Consider the following 13,370-nt stretch of genomic DNA (forward strand, 5'->3'; position numbering starts at 1 on the left):
GCCAATGCTTACCAGCTTACCAGCCACTCACCTGAAATTGTAACAGAGAAAAAAGATTATTAGAAATGCGGAGAGGATATATTTGGATAGATTTTTATTATGCTATAGGGTAGGGCGGGGCTAGTTGGTCATAGGGGTAAGTTGGTCAGTGACGATATCTTGGAATCTGAGCGTCCAAAAAATTAGCAATCTATGGACGAAAAATAGCGAATTGCTGATACAAAAAAAAAAGCAAATTGGAAAAACTTTTTATTAAGTAGGTTCAAAAATACGAACATGGTTCCGATTTGGCCAAAAATCCTTCAAGGTTTGCGCATTATAAAATGTGTTCTAAAACTGGTTAATAATCATGAAAAAAATCGGCTCAAACGTAAAACAAAGGTTTATTGTACGTATCAGCTTTAAGTGTTAATGGAAATCGCTTTTAAAATTATTTTTAATGAATTTTCATGAATATTCTTTTTCATATATAGAGGGGCTAATTGGTCACACAAATTGCTCGTTTGAGAGCAACGCATATAGAATTTTCAGGTATGCCGTGTTTTATTACGCAAGCTATAAACAAATATAGAAAATATATGTTTTACTGCTACACCCAGTGTATTTGAAATGAGACAACCACCACACAAACTACTTGCAATATAATTGTGATATTTATATTTTTTGCTGAAAAAATTTCATTAGATACAATAAACGCTCACATTCAATATCTGAACTCACAATAATGTGTTGAGTAATGTAGCATACCTGGAGGCTATTTCTATATACTTTGGGGCGAACGGTACAAATGTCATCAAAACAAATGCAAGCAAGAATGCAAGCGGTTGTGCGTCGCAGGGATGCCAGGCGATGTTTTATCAAAAGTCTTGACATGGTACGAGAAAATGTCTTCACCATAATATCGGAGGAGAGTTTTCACACAGAAACGGAACTGTGATAACTCTTTTTGTTTATTTCAGTTTTGAAATTTTGGTTGTAACTCAAACCATATCCATGAAACTAATTGTAGAAAAGGTTTGTAACCCGAAAACCATCGATTTGTGAAGTGGTCGTTTGGAAGATCTAGGTTAATCTATTGTATAGTAGGGCCAAATTAATAGAAATTCAATGTAACAATCATTCGAATTTTCGAGCGAAAATAAACTAATGTCTACTAGAGACTAAAGCCCTACTTTTTTGACGATATTTTCGAACAATAGTTAGGATTTCATAGAAATAATATCTTTTAAAAATCCACGTACGCTATCACACTGAAATATCTTCACATATTTCGTAATGTCTTCAGAATGTCTTCACAAAATCAAATGCCTTTAAAACGAAGCCATGTCTTCTAACCTGGCATCTCTGGTTAGCCACAAAGTGGAAGAGAGACGAAATCGCTAGAGAAGATTGTCTGACTCATTTTCAACAACGACGGTAATTTGAAATTTTCATTAATTTGTTGTATTACTTGCTACATGATATTAGTTAACTGTTTTTGTTTTGATTTAATTTAATAATTTATAATGAAGGAAACTTCAAAACGTTTATTTTTTGCTCAAAAAAACTTGCCTATTATTGACCAACTTACCCCGTATGTGGGGTTAGTTGGTCAATTTATTCTGAAATATAAAGACGTTGAAAAAAAAAAGTCAAATTATTTTCTCTGATTCTCTGATTATTTTTCATTGAAAGGGTAAAAGGTAGCTTCATTGTGGTACATAACATTCTGACGCAAAACTTCGTACTACAAAGTTATAGCCAAATTTATTCAAAAATGAGCAAACCGCCCCGCCCTACCCTACTCTATTGCAATCTCTGTTCGTGACGCAGGAAATAGTTATTCAGCTGCCTAACAAGGTATCCGAAAGAGCACCTCTAGACTAAATCGCTTCGTTCATATATACTATAACTTTTCACGTACTATTTTAATGTCAAATTGCGACGCCGGTGGTTATCAATTGGCTACCTTAGAAGGTAACGGGATAGACTCCTCTATAAGGATTCGCATTATGTGATATTCCACGCGTAGTACTCTATAGAGTACTCAAAACACGACACCGAAGATCATTGGGGAACTACCTAAGAAGGTTACGGAAAGAACTCCTCTATGACGTTTCGAATCGACGACTGATGCTGTGACTAACGCTAATACTGTATTGTATTCTTAAATCGCGACGCCGAAGATTAATAGGGAGCTACCTAAGAAGGTAACTGAATGAACTCCTGTATATCAAATCAGCGATATATTCTATGATTTTTAACACCTAGTACTTTATTGTATTCCTAAATCGCGACACCGGAAGTTGTGGGCTACCTGAAAAGGTAACAGACATAAATTCTCTATAATAGCTGGAATCGAAATATCCTGTATCTTTTCGTGCATAGTACCATATTAAATATACAGAGTGCGGAGCTGAAAATTATGAACGAACTATCTGAGAGCTTTCAATAGCATAGAAACACACAGATTCATATAAACCACGCTTAACCCTTCAACAGGACCCATCCGTCACGATCGACCTTATTCGTCGACATTCTCTACAACTCAGCGGTAATAGCGTTTCCCCTCTGTTCGAAAACCAGGAGTGTAGAAGGAATCTCGTTAATTGAATTATGAGGTAAAACTGTTGCAAAAATTTGTTTGCAAGGCCGTGGTAATCGAAAGAGAAAGTCAACAGAGAGAATCGATCAAAACAGACAGGTCCCATTGGAAAGTTAAGTATAAATGCTAACTACACACAAATAGAGTACATTATCTTACAAAGCAACCAAATTGAACGGTTTTAATGGCATTTAATTGAGACACTGGATCTAAAATCTTAGTTTCATGAGCCTTTGGAAGAAATGCGCAAATACCGCACACATCTATTTTAATAAATACAACAGATAACTAAGACAGAGATGAAACACTAATCAAGTTAGCTATAAAACATATAATAGAACTAACCGGCAATAAAAATCGGGATCCATCGCTAGTATATTAATTATTAGACACAAAGATCTGCAGAAAAGCACGAATTCATATCCACATAACTAGCCATTATACGACACCCATACAAGTTGTTTGACGACGTTGTGTACAAAGCGTACGACAAACTTTGCCTTGTTTTTACTGAATTGTTTGAAGCAAGAACTCATATTTTTATATTTTTATGACTTCAATAGTTTGCTTTCAAAGCTGTTTTTGAGTTATTAACACAAGTTTTTCGATCAATAGTAGCAAATATGGTTTAGATCCAAAAATGTAACATTATACTCAATTTTTGAGTAATGTTTTTGACGTAGGACTACATCTTTCATTTCTATGCTGGGGTATAAAATTAAAGTTTCGAAAACGAAAGCGTTACGCCGGAGACCGAGATTTTGAGCGTTAATAGCTCCTAAGCAACCGATCGAAATGGTATGATAAACACTTCATTCGAAAGATAAAATGTCTACGCGTTATATACTTGTTACTATTTCATCCAAAAACTTGTGTCAATAGTCTTAAAATTGCTTTACAAACTAGCTATTTAAATCACCAATCGGTATATAAGCGAGCCCGCCCGGAAATCCACTCAGTTATGATTGAACAGCGATTGGAGCATGTTGTCTCTGTTCTGGTGAAGCTGACTTCGTTCATTATGAAAGCGCTGATGAACGGTGTCACCAAGAGCCTGTTTGTGCACCTTGGGCCAGAAGGGAATCCATCAGGAGGAGAGTAATGCCACAAACGGTTCCGCTGGAGACATCGGAGCAGCCACCACACACACACATACACGCGCGGAACTATTTTCGTCTGGTTGCCATCCAGCATCGAGAAGATTCCGGAAAAATGTCATCGTTGCTGAAAAATAATCTACCAATTCCCCTTGGAATTAAAAAATTCATCCATGCGAAAGAGTTTATTTTAATGTTTTCTATCCATATAACACTGCAACCAAATACATTTGGATTTATGATTTTTCAATCAAGTGCAATGAACAGGTGGTTATCGAGTGGTGGGCTTCGAGTATCGAGGAGAATCTGGAAAGATGTTATCGTTGCTGAAAAATAATCTGCCAGTTCCCCCGGGAAATAAAAAAAAACATTCAAGCTAAAGAGTTTATTTTAATGTTTTCCAACCATATAACATTGCGACCAAATACATTTGTTTTTGTGATTTTTCAATCAAGGGCAATCAGCAGGAAAGCTTCTGAAGATTATTCTTCCCCATCAGTAGGATATTTTCGTATCCAATATTGGATGCGCGCACAACGGAAAATGTTTCGCATCGCGAAAATCATATAATTTTCAATTGACAATCGATGAGGTCGTTGAAAGTTTCAAACTCAGAGAGTTCATTCGCCTCTAGTTTGCCTTTCAAATTGCCATCGTAAACCACACCTTCTCTTGATTCAATCACGGACAAAAACGCATTCAGTTTTTTCATTCTTTGTATGGACACCGACTGGACAACATCGTTGCTGGGCGAGCTGGACGGCGAAGGATCGATGGATTCATAACCTGGCCTGACCTTACCTGAAACGCATTCAGTTTGTTTGGAACTGTGAGGGAGCGCAGAAAAGCCGATCCATCAGGAGGAGAAGAGAAGGCGACCAAGAGAGTATCAGCATCGAAAAACATCGGAGACATCGGATCAGCCACCACACACATACACGCGCGGAACTATTTTCGTTTGGTTGCCATCCAGCATCAAGAAGATTCCAGGAAGATGTTATCGTTACTGAAAAATAATCTGCTAGTTCCCCCGGAAATTGAAAAAAAAATTCAAGCGAAAGAGTTTATTTTAATGTTTTTTAACCATATAACACTGCGACCAAATACATTTGGTTTTGTGATTCTTCAATCAAGTGCAATGAACAGGTGGTTATCGAGTTAGCATTAACCACTGGTGGGCTTCGAGTATTGAGGATACTCTGGAAAGATGTTTTTTTTTTCAACTAGCAATAATCGCACCTCGGATGTACCTCATTGGTTACGATATCGCCACTGCGCAAAGCTTGGAAAGATGTTATCGTCGATGAAAAATAATCTGCCAGTTTCCTTGGAATTGAAAATTACATTGAAGCGAAAGAGTTTATTATGTTTTCTATCCATATAATACTGCGACCAAATTCATTTGGTTTTGTGATTTTTCAATCAAGTGCTATCAACGTAAGACTACGTCGTTCGGCAATTTATTAGAGGTGCAGGGAATCTTAAGAAGGAATTCCCGCTCTACGCGCATTGGCAAACGATGTTTACTCAACAATTTCTCAAATGAGAAATAGGTGTTGTGAGAAAGGATGAGCGAACGCAAAAATTATGTAGACTGAATTGATGCAACATCTATTGAAAATGGAATACAAATCATATCACAATACAAGCAATGTATTATGTATTATACAACTTTCGTGTGATTGCTTATTTTGCTGAATATTATGCCTTCAACGTAACGCTCTCGTTTTCGAAGTCTCTCAAATATTCATTTATTCATTCATTAAGAATTATTCTTTGTGTGAACACCGACTGGACAACATCGTTGCTGGACGAGCTGGACGGCGAGAGATCGAGTGCCTTTCTCAAGGTAATGAGGTGTAGTGCAGGAGTTAGAGTAGAGTTGTCCAAGGGCCTTTCTCAAGGCTAGAGACGAATGAACTGAAAAGTTTAAAGTCTCAAACTTGTCAAACATCATATTATATTTCTGGATTTCGAGTTACGGATTTTTGAAAGAAAGATCGATGATTTTGCATACATATGCCATTTGAAAAAATCAGTCATAATTGAAATTGATCACATGATAATGAAAATAGTGTTTTTGGGTAGCTTCCATCAAAAGAATCAAATTTCAAAAGAATCGGAGAGGGGTGGTTCGGCGTCCGACTGATTTGGCGTGGAATTGCTCTATAGGCGATTCACCGTAAGCTCTCTGTAATATTTTTAATGATTCGACGACCGAAATTTGATTAACAATACAAAGCTGAAGATAAATTCTTCTTAGTTTTTTTCCCATTGCGGAAATCACAAAATTCACTTGATATGAACTAACAAATTAAAAAACTGTACTCATACTAAATGATATTTCTTGTCTTGTTAATGAGGCATCTAACTTCAAATGACCCGTAGCACACTACGAAGGACTTTTGTTCCTAATCTCTCAAATAAAGCAATAAGAATGCAAATGAACATCGTATCTCACGGGATGATGAATGAATACGACGCTCTGTTCTACGACGAAATACACGCATAACGAGACATGAAAAATGGATTAAAATAATGTAAAATAATATGTCTCCCTCGTCATCAGTGAAACTTGAACCTTGTACCACTCTGTGCTCCTGCTTGAGTGATCCAGTTGTCAACACAACGATACCTTCTTTACGACAGAATTAGATTTTTTTTCGCCAATACGCTAAGCTGGACTTGTCGAGAGAAACATCTGGACTCGCATATTAAGGTGGGACCCCTTACAGCAATACTATCTCCCTTGTGGTGACTTCATACTTTCGGCTGTAACTTTCCAGCGAAATCAAATGTCGAAAAATCTTTATAGGACAACATTTCCGAGGATATAAACTTCCCAAAAATGCAAAAAACAAAACTCGATTTTTTCGATTTTCAGACCGGGGTTCCCCCTTAAGTTGAGTTGATTCTTCGATAAATAAACGAATCTAAATGACGGGCAAAATATCCGAAGGTACGCTTTTGTACGACAACTGGTGTGAGAGAAGCTTTCAACAAGAAAAACAATATTAAGTTCTCTTACGTTTTACTGTTGGTATTATCTTATCTACAAATTGTTCATTCTTGAATGTCATACATTTAATTCAATATTCGACGTGGTCATGTCAAGATTGACTGCATATTTTTTATTTGCATTTGAAAAAGGTGAAATTCAAACTCATGTCCGTGTGCTATTTTTGTATGTATTAACAAACGAATTAACAGGTTTTTGTCCTTTTTAGCTAAAGATAAACTGAGAACCAGAATAAATCTCAATTGTAATAACATTGCATGTATGATTCATTAATATTGATCACCACTAATACTCTCGTTGTAAACAATGCCACTAAGCATCGATCATTAGTTGAAGGCAACTTTCCATTTCATCGAACAAAGCTTCGAAACCACAAAATTTTCCTGATTCAGCCGGGAATGATGAATTACCCGATATAAACTTTTCTCCTACCCACAGCCCGTAATCATCCCTAATCAGACGCGTGTCTTCGGTCGGCAAAAGCAAGAACGCGAGCCTTGTTATTGGAAGTTTGCGTCCGTCCCACGGGGGGAAGTTCAGCATGAGCGCGCGCTGGCAAAGGATATTAGCGCAACGCGCCGCACCGAGCAGAATAAGAATAAAGCCGAACTTCCTGGAAACTGGTTGGTGGGGGACGAGGCGGGTTGGGAGGCATCTCGTAAAAATGAGAATAAGAACGAAAAATACCCAATTGAATGTAAGACCGATGTAAAAAAAACGCTTTTCAGCGTTTCAATTCCAGGCGCGGTGACGACGGCAGCGTTTTTGTTTCATTTTACTTGCTGTGTTAGTCTTTTCCCCGTTTTGTTTGTTGTTTATATAATTAATTATACGTCATTGCGGCGGATGAAAAATGTAAAATCTTCGTCGGTTGAATGCTGGGGGGAAAAGGGTGGATGGCAAGTGAAGGGTGGTGTGTACGCGTTACGCCACGATGTTCGTACGTCAGCTAAAGGAACATGAAATGCTACATAAGCGTAACATTCCAACGCACAACAGACGGGAAGGCGCTTCGAGCGCGGAGTGTTGTGTTCTATTACTCGAAAGTATGAAAATACTCCGATGGGGATCAACCGCAGGCATTCGAGTGGAAATTATCCGTGAAAATGATGAACCGGGGGGTGCTAGACTATATTTGGTGAGATAATCATAGCTGTCTTTGGAGGGGTGAGTATTGTTCAAACTTGCAGAAAAGTGTGGTTATGTGAGTAGATGAGCAGCATGCCTTTTCATCTCCCCCATCAACATTGGGGTGCTGCTCAATGAAGAGCATTCACTTTAGGAGGATTTGTTTTGAGTTTAGGGACAAATTCAGACTAATGTTCGGTATGGAAAGCTTACTTGTTGGTTTTTAATGATTTTTGAAGCAAATTCTATTTGTAATAGACGAATTTCATGCATACTTGAAACGTTCAAAAAACACTACTTTTTGAAAAGAACCAAATTTTTTTTCCTTAATTTAAAAAAAAAAATTATAACTCAAAAACGAAAATATCTACAAAATTCTGGTCAAAGGATGAAATGTATGTATAAATTGTTTAAGTTTAATTTTCATAAAAATACAAAAAAAATCGTTTTTCAAATGACACTGAAAACACACACGCTTTTAAATTGCAATTATTTTTTTTCAAAAATGTTTTTTTTTCAATTCTCAAAAAAAATATATGAATAGCCCTTACAATTTTCAACAAGTCACCCATACTTCGGAAGATGAGCATTTTCACAAGGAAAAAGGTTTTTCTAAGCCCAGCTGTTTCATGTTTTCTTCGAAAAAATTACAACTAATCCTAATTTTTTTAAAACTCAAAATAGCGATATGGTGTATTCGACAAAGTTTTAGATCTAATTGAAATATGAACCTTTTTTTTTTTTTTTTAACTGTATTATAGTGATTTTCAACTCATTTGGCTGGTTCGTCACTTTTTACTTCCATTTTTGGAAGAATGTCGGGAGTGAGAATTGAACTCGTGACCTTTAGCGTGAGAGGCATGGATGTTACCACTACGCCAGATCGCCTCCACCAAGAAATATGAACTTTTGTCGAAGACGTTAACTTTGTATATTTTATTGTTCCTAGAATATATGGCATTTTCGTGTGGAGACTACTGGAAAAATAATGCTTTATTCGTAACACTTTAGTGTCTAAATTCGCGCGTTTTACATGTTCCAAGATTTTTTATATAATTTCTGACATGTTTCAAGAAAAGAGTTTGCAGAACATGTAAATCGTGATAATTTATACATGAAAATGTTACTAGTTAAACATTAATAGTACATATTTAAAAAAAAAGGTGGGGGTAAGAAAAGCTCTTTCCCCGTAAATGTGTACATCTACCGATGTTTGGGTGACTCGTTGGAAATTGTAAGGACTATTCACATCTGTTTTCTTAAGAATAAAAAAAAAAACATATTTTTGAAAAAAATGAATTTAAGTTTTCAAAACATTTTATTTTCAATGAAATCATCCTTTAATAATTTGTTCGATATATTTTAATGAAAACATAAATAGTTTTCTACATTTCATTCTTTCACTGAAAGTTGTTGTTAAGAAAACGTTTTCCCTGTAGAAGTGACCATCTCCCGATGTATGGATGACTTATTGAAAACTGTAAGGGCTATTCATATAATTTTAATATACGGTTTATAGAAAATAGAATTTCAAATTTTGAAATATGTTTTTTCAGTGTCAATAAAAAAATAATTATGTTATTTTTTTTATGAAAATTTTGAACAATTTCCTACATTTCATCCTTTGACCAGAATTTTGCAGGTATCATAGTTTTTTAATTATATTTTTTTTGCAAAAAAAATAAAACATTTTGGGTCCTTTCCAAAAAGTAGTCCAATTCTTTTTTTGAAGATTCTGTAACCCGAACGACTTGTAAAATCCATCTGAAAAATAAACCTAATCGACATACGCAAAAATGCTTTCATTGTCTTGGGGCGAAACAAAATTGTGTATGATAGTGGATATGTATTATTGATAAAGTTATAGAGGAAATACGTGGAAAATTATTTTTAAAAAATAGTTGAGTTAGGGGGAAAAATATGTGTTCAATGTATTTGATAAAACACCAAGTAATAATTTTTCGAAACTGCATTGGGGCATGTTTATGTGATAGAGCAGTGATTTTCAACCGGTGGAGAATTTGGTCCTTAAAAGAGGGGAATTGTACAAGGGTATATTGCACATTTACTTCGCTTTGAAGGTGACGATTATAAGCAAAAATTGCCACAAAAACTTTTTTTGGGTACGCTAAAATTTGCGATCCTCTGTTAACATTTCCAATTCTGAAATGTAATGTTCAATTAAACAACTTCACAAAGTTTGAAATACTTTCGTCAATGAATGATGATGGAACAGACGACAAAACGGTACAGAAGACCATAAAAAAGAAAATTGTACAACATTTGTCAAGACTTTTTACAACAAGTTAAACTTGAAACAAATTTTCCTTATATCAAAGATTTGGTCATGGTTTGAAATCCCTTCTGGCAGTGACGAAAGTTTCGGATCAAATTCAAAACAAGCTCATCAATCTACAAACGATCGATTTTTATCCTGATACGCGGAATAAGTGTTACGAGTGTTGTTGTCTATTGCGTTGTAGAGGAGATGTGTCTAAAACGCGCCTGCCGGGCAAGTTGACCCGCCTGATTTTCTCGTAAACCAGCAAGAATAGAAATGCAATGGATATAGGTAATCGTGCTAGTCAATTATAGAATCCTACCATGCAAGTTTTACATTTGTAACATGCTTTAGAAAAATAAGAAAAATAATTTTCTTTGGAACCTATTTTCGATGTAATTTTCTACATCATTTCTAAAAGGTTTTTGTTGCTTGAATTGGTTCAGAGGCGATAAATGTGGGTCATATTTTTTGAGCCGAGTTCCCAGTAAATATCTCAGATGAAGAAAATGGTAAGAAAGGATTCTTTTCTTTCTCAATTTGATATTTTCCGTATCAGCTTACCATCGGGCAGTAAGGCATACCCTCGATCGGGGCTATTTGCTGGCTTTCGGCCGTAAACATTCTCACGAGAGAAATAGAATGTATGTGAGGGATTCCAGATGATTTTTTCAAATATCTCTGCATGGCACGAATAAATGTCTTCAAATGTAATCATAATGAACAAAAATAAGCAATCCATCACGATATTTCTAAATCATGTTCGATAAATCTCACAAACAATTGTTTTTACATACTTTGGAATGACCTCAGTATGTTTTCACAAAATAAAATGTCCTGAAAACGAAAACATGTCTTCACATCTGGCATCTATATTAAGTGCTCAGAGAATGCAGGAAAACAAGAGCGCAGACTGGAGAATTAATGCACGAATACTTGGAGAACACGCTCACCGGAGGAACGGTTTCTTCTATTCGCTGGTGGGCATGAAGGGAATAGATTGATGGAATCTCTCATTCATACAAGCTGTTTCTCTGAGCTTTATAGCCTCTGAGAGAAACAACTCATGGGCATATTATACTGGGCCATTTAACACCGTATGATTGGAAATTTAGAATTTGGGCGCCTTACAAAATAAAATTCGTAGCACTTTTGTTTTTCAGTATATAAAATAGAGAACGATTACAGATGACTGAGGGTTAACTAATCTACGTACTGACGAAGTTGTTACCTTAAATTTTAAGAGCACGGTCAAGAGAATTCCATTCTCGCTTAGGGGGTGCGTATTACGCACTTCTCCTATATTTATGTGAATCTGGATTTCCTATAATGCTGCTGATGGAAACAAAACACCGTAACAGAGTGGTTATCGAAGATGACATGAGGTGTGCTTTTCGACAACGTTCTCAAGAATTACGATTTTGGCGGAAATCATTCAGGCGCAGGTGTCACACTGACTTGTCAAACTTTATATGCCCTTTTTGTAATCAGATACAAGTATAAACTTTTTCTTTTGCGAATATTACTTGAAAACCGTTTGTATTATTTCATTATTTTACTGATATGCTACAATGCTGACAGGGGGGAAGCACTGGGATTAATTTTCGTTTAGGGGGAAATGAACCAAAAAAGGTTGAAAACCACTGTGATAGAGAGTATATAGCTTCACAAATACGGATGAACGATTTTGATGTTTGTTCGGGTTAAGGCAATGCTGCCATTTTCCCGTCTGTTTTATTTTAGTTATACAGAAGAAGAAGAATACAGAAGTCGATCTCGTTCAGGTTGCAGAATAAAAAGTCGATCTCGATCGGAATGCGAAATTTCCAAACTCGTTCGTGTTCCGGATTAGAGAAGATTTTTTCTGTTGATTTTTTTATGCAAAATCAAATTGCAAATTGCAAAAAAAATAATTGCTGAAAAATATGAATCACTTCTCCAATTACAAATTTATTGTCTAGATCTGTTCCACCGCAAATGACGATTTTTTCATAACTATTTTTTGTGATTTTTTTTATTTGGCTCAAATTTTGCAGACACGTTCTTTATTACTAAAAAGGACAATTTGTATCTTCGGCTTTCCATTTTGTCTCTGCCTTACAAAAATTGCTTGCAAATTATTGAAAAAAACATAACTCAGAAACGATTTTGATTTGGTGTTATTATTGCGGCTATAAATGAATTTCATGCCAATTCGTCTAAGAAATTGGCAACACCATTTTAGATAACAGTGAAACGATGTGGGTCTAAACACCAAGGTCTTTTAAGCAATTTGCATACTTAAAATATTAAATAAAAATTAGACTACATTTCGAAAAGGGCCAGAAAAAATTTTCTTATTTTCTACAAACCATGATTCCAACTTTTAAATTTTCATTCAAAAAATTCCAAAAAAACTAAAAATTATTCCAAAAAATGTTACGAAGTAAATATTAATAATTAATTCTCAAAGAAAACATGAAAATTGGTTGTCAGAAAAACTTTTTCTCTGTAAAGATGCGTCTTCCGAGATATGGATGACTTTTTGGAAATTATAATGACTATTTGTTCCGAATTTGAAAACACATGTTTTCGATAAAAATGAACTCTAATTTTCAATTTTTTTTCCAATGAAATTTGTTCACTAAAATTTATTGATATTTTTTAATGAAAATCTAATAAATTACCTACATTCATTCACCAACCAACATTTTGTAGATCTTTTACATTTTCAAGCAAGATTTTTCGAAGAAAAGGTGAAGAAAAAATTCGGGGGGTTGTATTCGAGACGCGACCGTAGGACTACGCAATCTTTTTTTTAAATTCTTGGTTTATCATTTAGGATATTATTTGCGAATACGTCGAAATTTCATAAATAACTCTCTAGTAAAAAGTTTCGAGGATCCTGAAAAGGTTGATTGGCTTGCATAGATTTGTAGAATCATTTCGAGAAGCTACGATTTTTTCTTGCCTTTGCGAGAACAATACACTAATAGGTCATATGTGACAATTTGTTTCTTTATATCAATGCACGCATTGCACTGAGTATTTAACGAAAGACATCTTCCGCGCATCGCCATTCACCAAGCATCATACAATTCGTTAATATTCGTTAGCGTTCACAGCTCAAGGGAAAACATAAAACACAAACTGAGCAGAATAAGCGACCTTTGTTATTTCGGGCACCTAAAGATTCTGAGTATTTTCCTCAGAGGAGATGCAATACTCATACACCAGCGACAGTTTACTCACTATGCAAGGGTGGAGTTTATTTCCCAAATT

The 13,370-nt window shown here is 35.5% G+C and overlaps 1 protein-coding gene and 1 pseudogene across 2 annotated transcripts in view; both read right to left on the reverse strand.

Annotated features, from left to right (window-relative positions):
• The window catches only part of LOC129770687 (potassium voltage-gated channel protein Shal), a 455,955-nt gene that overhangs the window by 185,658 nt on the left and 256,927 nt on the right, over window positions 1-13,370 (reverse strand). The window lies entirely within an intron of this gene.
• On the reverse strand, window positions 4,850-4,965 carry LOC129772054 (U4 spliceosomal RNA; annotated as a pseudogene).

The sequence above is a fragment of the Toxorhynchites rutilus genome, chromosome 2 (genome assembly GCF_029784135.1).
Source record: "Toxorhynchites rutilus septentrionalis strain SRP chromosome 2, ASM2978413v1, whole genome shotgun sequence".
Classification (NCBI taxonomy): Eukaryota; Metazoa; Arthropoda; class Insecta; order Diptera; family Culicidae; genus Toxorhynchites; species Toxorhynchites rutilus.